Source organism: Barbus barbus, assembly GCF_936440315.1.
Source record: "Barbus barbus genome assembly, chromosome: 10".
NCBI classification, from domain to species: Eukaryota; Metazoa; Chordata; class Actinopteri; order Cypriniformes; family Cyprinidae; genus Barbus; species Barbus barbus.
In genome coordinates this window covers 21,018,485-21,031,877 of record NC_136738.1, presented here as the reverse complement: position 1 = coordinate 21,031,877, position 13,393 = coordinate 21,018,485, and positions in this window count along the sequence as shown.

Sequence of the window (13,393 nt, the reverse complement as noted above, 5' to 3'; positions counted from 1 at the left end):
CAGAATCAGTAACTCATGTCTGCATTGCATCCGAACACATCAATAAACATCAGACTGAATATTACTGAAAAGCCATCTGCTTTCCTAACACTTTATATATCACAACATGCTCGCATTTTAAGCAAATGTTAACTTTAGTGTAATTAACATTTTGAGTTATTACAAAAATGTTTAAATGAAACCTACAAGGCTGCATTGACCATTTCCCTAGCCTTTTTCATCCTTATTACTAGTCTTTCTTTCACTCAGCAAGTCAGAGCTATTCAGGAGAAGAAATTATCAAAATAGCCATCTCAGAATTAACAGCAAAGATTTATTGACTATATCTAAGCTGCTCATGAACAGTTTGGAAGAAAATTAAATCACAGGGTTTGAAATTCACAAGAATATTGCAAGGAACAATGACATATACATGTTCTTGTCAAATTGCAATGACACAGACTTGAGTAAGGCAAACTGTGATCATTGCCATGGTTACAGGGCAGGGTGGGTGTAAGAGATATGCTTTGTGCACTATTGTAGTTTTTAGTTTTGAGTGCAACAACTGTGAAGGTTTTTAAAATGGTAGTTGAATGGATAATTAAAACGAGGACAAAAAATGTAAAAATCTGAATATGAAACACATTTTACCTCTCTTCTTGAGTCAGTGTTTTGATCTCGGCAAGCTGCCTTTATCCTTTTTTTCCCCCAATACATTTAAAAAACAATTCCACACATTACATTTTACATGAACTGTTACAGGGCCCTTGGTTGAGGTCAAACTGTTGAAGATGATAAATGCAGTCATACATTAACATCTGTTGTGAGTCATGTCTTCATGTTTCAGCTGGTCATTTGCTTTGAGTGCAACAAGTTTAGCAAGTCTTGTTGTTCTTACAGCAGGGAAGGCTTCACATGATGTGATTACAGCTTGGATGATGGAGAAGATTAAAGATTTAGAGACATGTATCTGAACGTTAGTGGAGTTTAATGAGATATAGAAGTTTAGAGAGTCGTTAGATGTTGTGTCGGATGTGATTAGTGTAGCGAATCATTTACAATGCTTGATTCTGCCATCAGAGCCTCCGCAGCAAGACTTCACCAGCCTGAGATGATAAAAGAAACAACAAGTCTTCACTGGCCTCACCCCCATAAAACTACCTTGTCATGCACTTTACTGTTGTAACACTAAAGGTGCAGTCACATTAACAAATAGTCAAAGGCAAAAATAAAAATAAGCATAGGGGAATATTTTGCACTCATGTGAACATCCCAATCATGTATATTCCTACTCAATGACTGGAACAGAAAATGGGACCACACTTCAAAGCTTTATTAACTTTCTATCAGATCTATCTCCAAAGCTCAGTGTGTAAACAAGCACAAACATGGGTTTAATCTTTTCTAACACTGTATTAAATTAAAGAGAAAAGCCATGCACCATGATTCAAGACAATTCTGAAAAACTGGCACAGAAAAAACAAAATGTTTAAAAATATAGTGTTTAAAATGAACAGGTCTGCATATTTTACACTTAAGATGAAATAGACAGTAATAGCTCCATGAATTTGAAAGATACAACTGAGATAATAAAAAATAGCTATATACAACCACATCAAAGTCTCTCATATCACACCCCAAGAGAAATTTGAACTGTTATCCACCTAATTTTAGTAAGTTTCTTTTTTTCAGTGAATGTGTCTGAATTCTGATTCATTATGCACTACAGGTAAAAACAACAACAACAACAAAAAAAACTAGAAAATAAACAGTACCAAGAAAAATAAACAAGTGCAATAAACAGTAAAACTATTTGCACTACAATTCAGTGTGTGTATGATTACTATAAAAAATTAAAATGATAAATACCTGTTTTTTAATATCAGACAGCATTACAGAATGTTTTAGTGCAGCTAAAATAACTAGAAGCAGATGCCTTGCATACTCTTGTTAACGAAGGCTGTGTCTGCTCTTACATTAAAAATGAGTTGGTTAAAATACATAACAGCAATTCAAACATGTATGCTAGACCCCTATACCCACTAGACTTAAACTGCCCTTACACAAACCAATAATAAGACTTCAGAATACAGCAGTCTCTACAAATGTCTCCATAAAGGTTCAGTTGGTACAAAACGCAGCCAGAGTTAAAAAATCAAGACTGTATCAATCCTATTTTATCCAACGCTGTATTGATTATAAAATACTGCCTCTTCCATATTAGGCTCAAATTAATCTAGCTCTCAGTACTCTCAGTCTCAGGATTTTAAATTCTAGACTATAAAAAGAAAGTGATTACGAAAAGCTTTAAATGGAAATCTCTGTCGCTCCGCTCACATAGACTGTTACTGCAGGATACCCATTGTGAGCTTCACTAGATCCTGTGCTAGATCCAGCCCCATATCCCATCTCATCTCATCTGTGCAGTGAAGCCATCCCTACTGCCAGCTACAGTCTATAAAGCGACACAGAGGAACCCTTCAGTGCTGACATGAATTTACTGCTGCCATCAAAGTTTGTTTTCATTTTGGTTGATCAATGAAACCTATGCTCCTGTTTCCTTAAGAGAAAATCCCAAAAAGTGTAAACAAGTCAAAACAGTTAAATATTTTACAAGTTTAAGACTTATTATTATAGAATATTACAATTATAAGAATATTATTTGAAACAATAATTAAAACTCTGAAAAAGAGAAAAGGGGTTTGATAGGTTATTGGTTATCATTTTATATTCTTAGTTTGATGAAAGTGGTATCTTACAGTATTTCAGTGTTAGGGGGTAAACTAGCAGTAGGGGGTAAACTAGCAGTTCCAGCAGAGTAACACTAGTTTAGCTGTTTTCAAAACAAGTGTTTTACAGGAGAAAAGCTACTTTATCTATAAAGTAGCAGTGCAATGTGTCAAAATGAGTTTTTTTACACAACCAAATACTCTACAGCAAACAATCAATCACTCTCTCATTATGTCTGTCTAGCTGCTCTGGGAACATGGAGCACGGAACGAGGAGATGAGGAAACACGGAGAGTTCACAATTAACGTCTTTAATATCCAACAAGGTTACAGGAGTACAGGCAGGGAAGACATTCAAGGACCGACAAAACACTGACTGAAAGGACTGGGGCTTTTAAAGACAGGATAACGAGGGAACTAAGGAGACACACCTGGGATCAAATTAAGCAATTAACATGAGGGAGAAACTGGGTCACAAAACACATGGGGAGCAAAACACACACAAAACAGTCCACAATCCTCACATTTTGCCCTCCTCCGGAAGGTGTGTCCTCGCACCGTAGTAACATCCAAAGGGGAGGGATGGGCGGGAACTCAGGAGGAGGCTCAGGAGGAGGACGGACACCCGGGAGGGGGCAGATAGAGAACAAGGATGCGACGAAGGAGGGAGGAGCCAGGGAAGAGACAGGAGGGACCCGGAGCAGGAGGCGCTCAGCTGGACCCAGGCCACAGCCATGAAGATGGCCCATGGTGGAGCCGACAGAGGGAGGAGCCATGGAGGAGCGATGACCGCCGACTCCAGGGGCCGACCAACGGCAGAGCAGGTGGTGGAGGAGCCCGAGGCGGAGACGGAGAGCCAACGAGCCAGGGGGATGCCGAGGATCCGGGGGGCCAGGGTGGAGCCGAGGGCTCTGGCGACTGAGGCGGAGACCCGGAGATCCGCGGCGGAGTGACTGAGGACCCAGGTGGAGCTGAAGGGAGGAAAGAGCCCAACGGAGCCGGTGGGATGGAGCGACGAGGCACAGCCAGAGGAGAGGAGTCCTGAGGCGATGGCGGGTCGACGCCCGACCAAGGCGGAGCCGGAGGCACGAGGGAGCCCGGTGGAGCTGGTGGATCGAGGGGTGACGGTGTAGGCGAGGGAGCTAGGAGCCGAGGTGGAGCCACTGGGTCTAAGGGCCGAGGCGGAGTCCGGGCCTCGGAGGCTGGAGGCGGAGGTGAGGGATACTCCAGCCCCGGTGACGCTGGAGGATGGCAGACCCACGGGGCTCGCACCGTACCGATAGGGGGCTGAGGGCGAGCGGGGGGGCTGCCAGACGACAGCGGTGGAGGAGGCAGGAGAGGGTGGGCATTTTCGAGGAGCGGGCACAGGAGGGCATTTTAGAGGAGCAGGCACTGGAGGATCGGATGCCCCCTCTCTGTCCAGCAGTCCCAGATTTGTCTTCAGCTCACCCTCAGCTGCGGTGCAGGGGGCGGAGCTCCACTCCATGCTCACACCGTCCACAGCTTGCTCCCCCGTGATGGGCACTGATGCCAGCTCTCGCACCTGGTCTGACAGGTTGGGCTCAACTTCCGGGGCGATCATCCGCTCAGTCGCTCGGCTTAGCGCTGGCTCGCACATCGCGGCGGGAAATGGCTCTCCGTCATCGGTGGGCTCGGGCTGATGCTCCGCACCACGGGGAGATGGTGGGCTGGGCTCTGGGTCTGGATTGGATCTGGAGAGATCAACCTCTTGGGAGACTGTGAGGGGCGATCCGTTTCTCGCCAGAGTCCACTCCACGAAGGCGGCGAATTCCGCTTGAGGACCTTCCTCGGACGACAGGCGCGTCGTCCGGGTAGCTGGTGAGTTTCGCGAGGGCCAGAAACAGTCTGGTATGGTCCTCGAGCGAACGCTCCCCCTGCTCCAGCAGGAGGAGGAGGAATTTGGGGCGTAGGAAGGGGTCCATCTGGGAAACACAACGGAAATAAAAACACTGAGGGAAAAAAAAACGGAAAACAAAATGGAGTGTAGACGTAGAGGTATCTGTTTTGGTCGGTCCTTCTGTCACGCTGCTCCCGGAACACTGAGCACGGAATGAGGAGATGAGGAAACACTGACAGTTCACAATTAACGTCTTTAATATCCAACAAGGTTACCAGGAGTTCAGGCAGGGAAGACATTCAATGACCGACAAAACACTGACTGAAAGGACTGTGGCTTTTAAAGACAAGATAACGAGGGAACTAAGGAGACACACCTGGGATCAAATTAAGCAATTAACATGAGTGAGAAACTGGGTCACAGAACACATGGGGAGCAAAACACACACAAAACAATCCACAATCCTGACAATGTCCTCGTTCTCCCTCTCTCATATTTAGCGCTAGCTAGCGCAACAATTCAATATGGTTTTCCGTTCACATAACTGTCTTTAGAGCACTGTAGGCCTTTTTGAAACTATATATTATGCTACCAATACATATTTGTGACTTGCATATATTAATTAATTTACTTGTATTAATTATATTTAATTTTATTAGTGCATCTACACTACCATTCAAAAGTTTGGGGTTGGCAAGATGTTTTTAATGATTTTGAAAGATCACTCATGTCTGTTACTGCTGCATTTACTTGATTAAAAAATACTGTAAAAATAATCTGTGAAATATTACTACAATTTAAAGCAAATATTTTCTAGTTTATTATATATTTATTATATTTATATTTTATAAATTGTCATTTATTTCTCTATGGCAAAGCTGAATTTTCAACATGCATTACTCCAGTCTTCCAGTGTCACATGATCCTACAGAAATCATTTCAATTTGCTGATTTGGTGCTTAGGAAACATGTATTATTATCACAGTTGAAAACAGTGCTGCTTAATGTTTCTGCTGAAACAGCACTACATTTTTCAAGATGATTTATGTAAAGTTCAAAAGAACAGCATTTTTGTAACAGTGTAAATGTCTTTACTGGAACTGTAATACATTCTAAAACAAAGTATTTTATTTTATTTTTTCCAAAATGACAAAATACTGTGCACAAACTTTTAAATGGTAGCCTACATCTGTAATATAATAAAAAATAATTAATAAAAGATATATATACTGGTCTGATTGTTAAAATAAATATGACATAACGTAGCGTAACTATTACTCAATTACTCCAATTCAAGTAACCTGAAAATAGCTTCCTCAATATTGCAGTATTTAATTACATTATGCTGTTAAGTCGAACATTATAAAGCAGATGTACATGATCTCTCTGCATCGTCTCGTTCTATACACCTTCCTAGAGCAAGTTGGACATTCCTCTGGCAGAACAAGAGAGACTGAGAAAAGGAGAGGAAGGAGGGCTGAGGAGAGGCCATCCATACCAACCCTGCAGCCATGGCACTGGTCCAAACCCTACACTGCTTAAGTGTGAACCCAGGGGAGGCTGCTGGGGGTGCAGAAACCCACATTTCCAGTCGTCCCTTTACGTGCCAAAGCTATCTCACAAATATGGTTACATATTCCCTCTTCCAACGACCATTATAGATTACATTAGATCTTAAATGGGCCAAATACACACTACACTTGAAACATACTGAAACATACACACACACATTCAGGGCTCTTTAGCGTCCCCCTGCTGTGCCCCTCCCCTTCAAAGCTAGAGGGGATTCACATGAACCAAAAATGCTGATCCTTCACAAAAGCACTGGGCAGAGGGAAAGGTCATCCACAACAGGCCGGGAAAATGCATGCCATCCTGGCTTTCCCTCTAATACCTTAAAACCCCTTCACATTCCGGCCTAGCCTACCTTTCTTCTAATGTACAGATTCATCCGTGTGAGATTGCTGGTTTTCTGGACATCAACCAATAGAAGTGCAGAATGCGTGTTATCAGTGCCCTTCAGGCGATGCCACTTTGAGGAGTGTGTGACCAAGCGCTTGGGATGACGAGCTAAGCCGTTAACCACACGTTTGACCACTGCCGCTCCCTAAGAGTCAACGGTACAGCCAAGATGGCTGATAATGTTTTCACAGGGAAAATCTAAACACAAAATACAACAAAACAACATGTTTAGAGAGTATTCATACATGTCACAGCTTTTGGCCTATCACTGCCCTCAAGAATATCTGGTACAAACAACACACACTCTATATAGCCTACATATATATGTATGTGTGTGTGTGTGTATTATATATATATATACACACATGCACATACACACACACATATTGGTAGTTGACGTATCAATGTATCCCAAGGTGTGATGGAAAAATGGAAAAATAAATAAATAAAATAAATAACCTCTAACATTGAAAATAAACCTCTCTCATGCTATTTGTAACTCTAAGAAAGAAGATACATTTTCTCTCATGCTATTTGTATGTTAAAGTTTTTTTTTCTAAATTTTTGCTGTCACACCATAGGACACAGTCCAATTTTTATTTGTCAACAACCCATATATATATATATATATATATATAACCAGTCTAGTTTGCTGAGTCTTGGCCATATTTTTTCACAATCCATAAAGTAAGTTCTTGAGGCCAAATCAACACACAAGACTGTGATCATACAAGCGATCATACACACAAGAAGTAGTGTGGTTAGAACAATAAAGTGGTATCTCAGTGCAGTCATTACGCTAATAAGCCATAAAATACACTCATGAGGACCATGCTATGATGAATGGATAAATAGCAAATCTACATTAACAATAATGCTGTGAAGATATGCAAAGTCCATGGCATAAACATAAATAAATATAAACAACATTACAAATTGGCATATGTAAGCAAAGACTATATAATACTTAAAGGGACATTGATGTAAGGGCTTTTGTATTAAGAAATAATCTCATTATAAAATGCACAAAATGTTGTTTTCGCTTTCAAGTAGCCTACTTAGATTTGTAAACTTTTCCCAGCAGAAGCAGGCCTATGTTGTTAGCAAGAAAGTTGCCTTTGTTACTGCGAACCGATTTATATCGTTATGCTAACACGATTGACCGATTCCTTGAAAAGATCTGACTAAACAATGATTCATCTGCGAATAATGCAATTTATATTTTAAACAGGAAATAGGCTACTGGGTAAGTGTTCAGTGCAATTTTGTTAAAGAAAATATTTATCAGGTCCATATAACTTTATTTCCCGAAGTCGTGCGAAAACTTGTAACCTTTTAAAGTTGTATATGGTTCAGGTGTACAGTTTGTTCCACTCACACATAAATTGGATTGGTAAACTGCCTCCCTTACACTAGCCAGCCTAGCTGATGTGTTGTTCATTCAGATGGTGAATAATATTACATTTAAATGTTTTTGTTTAAGGACATGTCTATTCACTTTTGGATAATAACTTTGGTGGTAGCCATTTTATGCGCTCACGTCCAAATATTTGATTTTTTGTTTTACAGACATACAGATTTTAAAATACAGAGGCATGCAATTTTATCCCACCCTCTAACTCAGATCTAGCCCAAAGAAAAGACTTTACAAATGTGTGTTAATAATCTATGCAAAAACAACATTTCATTTCATGTGTGAAAACCGCATCGTCCCAGGCTGGGGCTTTGGTAAAATAAATCAATAAAAAACTAAATAAAGGAGGAAAAGAGGGTAGAGAATGAGAAAGTGAGAAAGAGAGAGGTGTAGAAGAGAGAGAGAAAATGGACGGACTGCTGTTCTACAAATATTTGGAGATGTGGTGCTGTTTTCATTGCTGACATCAACATAGATTTATGCAACGGGGCCCAAGATTCTCAGCAGGTGTCACTTTCTGTGAAAGGAGTAGGAAAGAGAAGTAGAAGGTAGGAAAGCTTTGAGGGTGAGAATGGAATGAGAGAGGTGGAAGACAATCACCTTCTCCCTTCTGAACTGTGCTTTCTCTCCCTCAGAGAAGTGTGGGTCATCAGCACTCAACCCTCGGCCTTTACCACCTCACACCGCAGTGCTTTCCTTCTGTAGCCATCTCATCTGCCAAACCTAGAACCTCCACTTCAATCCACAGTCCTGACCACAACACACACACAAACAGGCAGAAAGAAAAGGAAAACGCACACACACAAACTCCACACGACGCAGTGGTTCTCTTTCTAAGAGGCTCTTGCAACACATTCAAATCACATTCAAAAAACATAAATCATTATTAATGGCATCAAGTGCTGCATTTAAAGAGAACATTTCTTTACCTGGTGAACAGACGTGGCACATATTAATTTGTGAGAAACATGTTGTGCAGTAGTCAGTTTAATATGCACTGTATACTGTGTGTGTGTGTGTGTGTGTGTGTGTGTGTGTGTGTTTGTGTCTATACATACATATATATATATATATATATATATATATATATACACACTGTATAGATAGATCTTCTAGATAACAAATTATTCTAATATGCTACTTTGCTGATCAAGAAACATTTCTTATTAATAATCCATGATACATTATTTTCAGGATTCTTTAATGAATTAAAAGAATCAACAGCATTTCTATTTGAAATACAAACTCTTTTGTCACATTATCAAGATCTTATTTAATGTATCCTTGCTGAATAAAAACATTAATTTCTTATATACATATATATATATATTATGCTGACCCCAAACCTTTTATTGGTAGTATAAAAATCACAAATTTATGAAACACTTTTTGTACAAAAAAAAAAGAAAAATATATATGTGGCATAAGTATGACTTTTGATATTTCATAACTTTTTTAATGTAACATCATGATAAAACCGGCAGCATGTATGGCAGTCTGGTTAGGTTTGTTTCCCGTCATAAACTAAATCCAGATACAGAATATCTCCCAGCATTCGGAGTATCGACCAGACCTGTTGATTCATTGTTTCTAACAATGCTTCCACACACATTATTTATTCAGCCATCTTGTCCAAGTCTCTGGACACTTCCTGGGTCAGGACTTCCTGGGCAGCAGTAGCTGAGTCAGCGGCCAATCAGACAGCCCCACTGGGGCTTGCCGTGTCCAGAGGTATTCTTCCTATTTTTGTCAGCGCTTGTCAGGAGCCACCTGGCCAGTGCCGACCAAAGAGGGTCAGTTTGCTCGGGGGTCCGTCCCTGAAGGGAGTTCAGGGGGTCAGGGAGCGGGAAAAAGCGACCCAGAATGACACACAGTGTAGCTGCGATGCCGCACATGAAGCGTGACCTGTTTAGCTACAGCATAGCGAAGGCAGCGAGGCTTAATCCAGTTAGTTCCAACAATCTCGGGGTCACCTATACAATGACAATTGATATACACAATTGAGGCCCACTGGATCTTTAGTAAACCGCGCACATGCTCAAAATACCCCTGCACCAGTCAAAATGGAAACAAATCCGGCCTCCGTTCACAGCTGCATCAGTCAATCACTCACAAAGCCACAATTTCAATGCATAAAAGATCATTGTGCAAAAGTGCAAGAGCAATGGTGCAGTAAATAACACAGCAATTAGCACAGGTTGCAGCAGTGGTTAATAACCATTCTGGCTCTGGGTCATGCCTGCTCCTCTGTGTAAGCGCAGAATGGAGGTTCGGGTTCCTGCTGCCCACAGCAGTCTGGACCTTTCCACTTCACCTCCTCCTAAAAGATGCCCCACAATGGACTCTGGCTCTAATGAGTTGGCTTTTTGCATGGACTCTAGCATGGCGAACAGGTGCGACTGGGACTGGAGGCGTGGGGAGAATGGGAAGAGGTCTCTGTTTGTCCCTCCAGTGTCTGCCAGATAAACAGACCGACCAGCAGAGCAACCTTAAATTCTTTCAGGGAATAGGTGAAAGACTCTGCAGCTGGAAGACTTGAATGGACCCTGCCACACTCCACCAAACTCTCTAATGAGCAAAATCTTGGCACAGGCTATTTGAATGGACAAAACAAAAAGCCACCGTGGAGCTAAAATGAGAAAGAAAGGAAGAAAGACATACCACACGGGTCATTATAGGGACATTCTGAAGGACGAAGACATTGGGATGGGTAGTTCAGGATGTATGGATGCCAACACAGCTTGGCGTAATTAAAAAGCTTTGCTGGGAGAAAAGACTGTTCCTGCTCACTCAACCACTGAGAAGCATCATGTGAGTCTGAACCAAGTCAAGAGACAATGGACATCAGTGAATAGATAGGGTGCTTATTTTCAATGAACACTAATGCAATTTAAATGAGTGTGTGTTGGAGTAGCAGACATGACAGGGTGCTCATTGTGTCTCTTTAATAGTTGTGGGTGGTGGAAGCTTTAAAATAATGCAATTAAACACTGACCTCTTGGATGCGCTAACACACCCATCTGGGTAGGCCTTGTCAATCAAGTGTGACAAGACAGCGTTCATAGTTGCAGTCTGAGTTTTAAATAGAATTTAATTTAAAGGAAAACACCAAAGTATCTGTAGTACTCAGGGACTACATTCCGTATCTTTTCTCACGACAAATAAATCATTTAAGAATTAAATAATATATTTATATCTCTCAAAAGATCTATAAGATGTTGTAATGTTTTTGAAAGACATTCCTTTTTGCTTATACCAATGCTGCATTTATTTGATTAAAAATGCAACAAAAACAGTATTTTGAAATATAATTGTTTTTCATTTTAAAATGTAATTTATTCTTGTCATGGCAAAGCTGAATTTTCAGTAGCTCTTAATCCAGTCTTCACACAAAATCCTTCACAAGATCCTTCAGAAATCATTCTTACATGCTGATTTGGTGCTCAAGTAATCTTAATTTTTATTATCAAAAAAAAAAAAACGTCTCGGGTTACGTTTGTAACCCTGGTTCCCTGAAGGGAAAGAGACACTGCATCGTCTCGTTCCCTTCAGGGAACCAGGGTTACATACGTAACCCGAGACGTTCCCTTCCAGGAACTCGAGCTGCGTCGAAAGCGCTAGGGGAACGAGATGCCCACGCCACCAGACTTCCAAGTACCTGCCCCGTGTGTATCACTAGGAGCACAGCGAGGGCGAAAGAACAGAAGAGCCAGGAGTGGCTCTAAGATCAAGGTCATAGAACCGAACAAAGGTGAGGGGCGTGGACCAACCCATAGCATTGCAGATATCCTGCATCGAAACCCCTGCCAGAAAGGCCTTGGAGGCCACAATACTCCTGAGGATTCATAATCAGAGAAATAGTATACACAATCCACCGACTAAGGGTCTGCTTAGAAGCAGGCAGACCCCGCTTGGCACATACAATTAAGCTTCTGGTCGGGCTCCCCAAAGGGAGGAGGACTGAAGGCCTGCAGCATGACAGGCCGTGGTATAGAATAGGGGACCTAGGAAATAACCCGCTCGAGGGTAGATAAACGTTTTGGCCAGACCAGGGGCAAAGACGAGATAAGAAGGGGCCAAGAAGGGCCTGCAAATCCCCACTCTCTTAATAGAAGATATCGCCAAAAGGAAGGAAGTCTCAAAGTGAGAATGCGATCAAAATTCTCTTCAATAGGCTCGAATGGAGGTTACAGAGCGCTTCTAAAACCACAGCCAGGTCCCCGTAGGGCCTCAGCCTCAGCCTCAGCGCATCGTGGAGGAAACATGTAACCAGGGGGTGTCGACCCACTGTAAGGCCACCAAGAAGGGCGTGGTAGGCCGATAAAGCCGCCACGTAAACCTTCAGGGTGGAGTGAGTTACCCCTGCGGAGAAACGGCCTGCAGGACCTCCAGCACTGTACCAAACGGGCAGTTAACTGGGTCAAGGTGGCGGTCTCTGCACCAAGAAGTGAAATATTTTCACTTCAGGGCATACAGTTTCCTCGTAGAGGGAGCTCTGGATTGGAGGATTGTCTCAGCAACCTCGGTTGAGAGACCGGAAGCTATGAGCTGCGCCCCCTCAGAGACCACAGCCACAGCTTCCACAACTCCGGGCGGGGGTGATAGGATAGTGCCCCCGCCTGTGAGAGGAGATCTCTCCTGACGGGAATCTCCCACGGAGAGCCATCGAGGAGAGAAATCGGGTCCGAGAACCATACTCGGCCCGGCCAGAACGGTGCTACCAAAAGTAGGCTGACCTCGTCCTGGCGCACTCTCGCCAGAACTCCCAGGAGCAGAGCGATCGGGGGAAAACGTTCAGATGAAGCCTCGGCCAGGTCTGTACCATAGCGTCCAGTCCAGAGGAGCTGGAGGAACTAGAGCGGCATAGCAAAGCCAAAAACTTTCCACATCTGCTTCACCACCACAGGTGAAGCATCCATTCCCTGGGCCTCGGCCCCTGCCTCGACAGGATATCTGCTCCCAGAAACACCCAGGGATATCGTATGGCTCTCAGCGAGCGAAGTTAGCCTGGGACCACACGAGGATCTGGTGCGCCAGCTGTATAAGGGGCGCGAACGCAGACCCTCCCTGGTGGTTGATGTAAGAGACCACCGCTGTGCTGTCGGTGCGCACCAACACATGGTGATCTCTTAGGTCTGGGAGAAAGTGCTTGAGTGTACGAAACACGGCCAACATTTCCAAACAATTGATATGCCACGTTAGATGGCGACCGCTCCATAGACCGCGGGCAGGGTGGCAACTCATGACCGCTCTCCAACCGGTGAGGGATGCGTCCATCGCTAACATTACGCAGCGACAAGAAGCTCCCAGCACCGGGCCCTGAGACAAGAGCCAAGTTTGGCTCCACATGTCTAAGGCACGTAGGCATCGCCGCGTGACCTTGATCATGCGAAGCGGATTTCCCCTATGAGGAAAACCCCTTGGTCTTGAGCCACCACTGTAGAGGTCTCA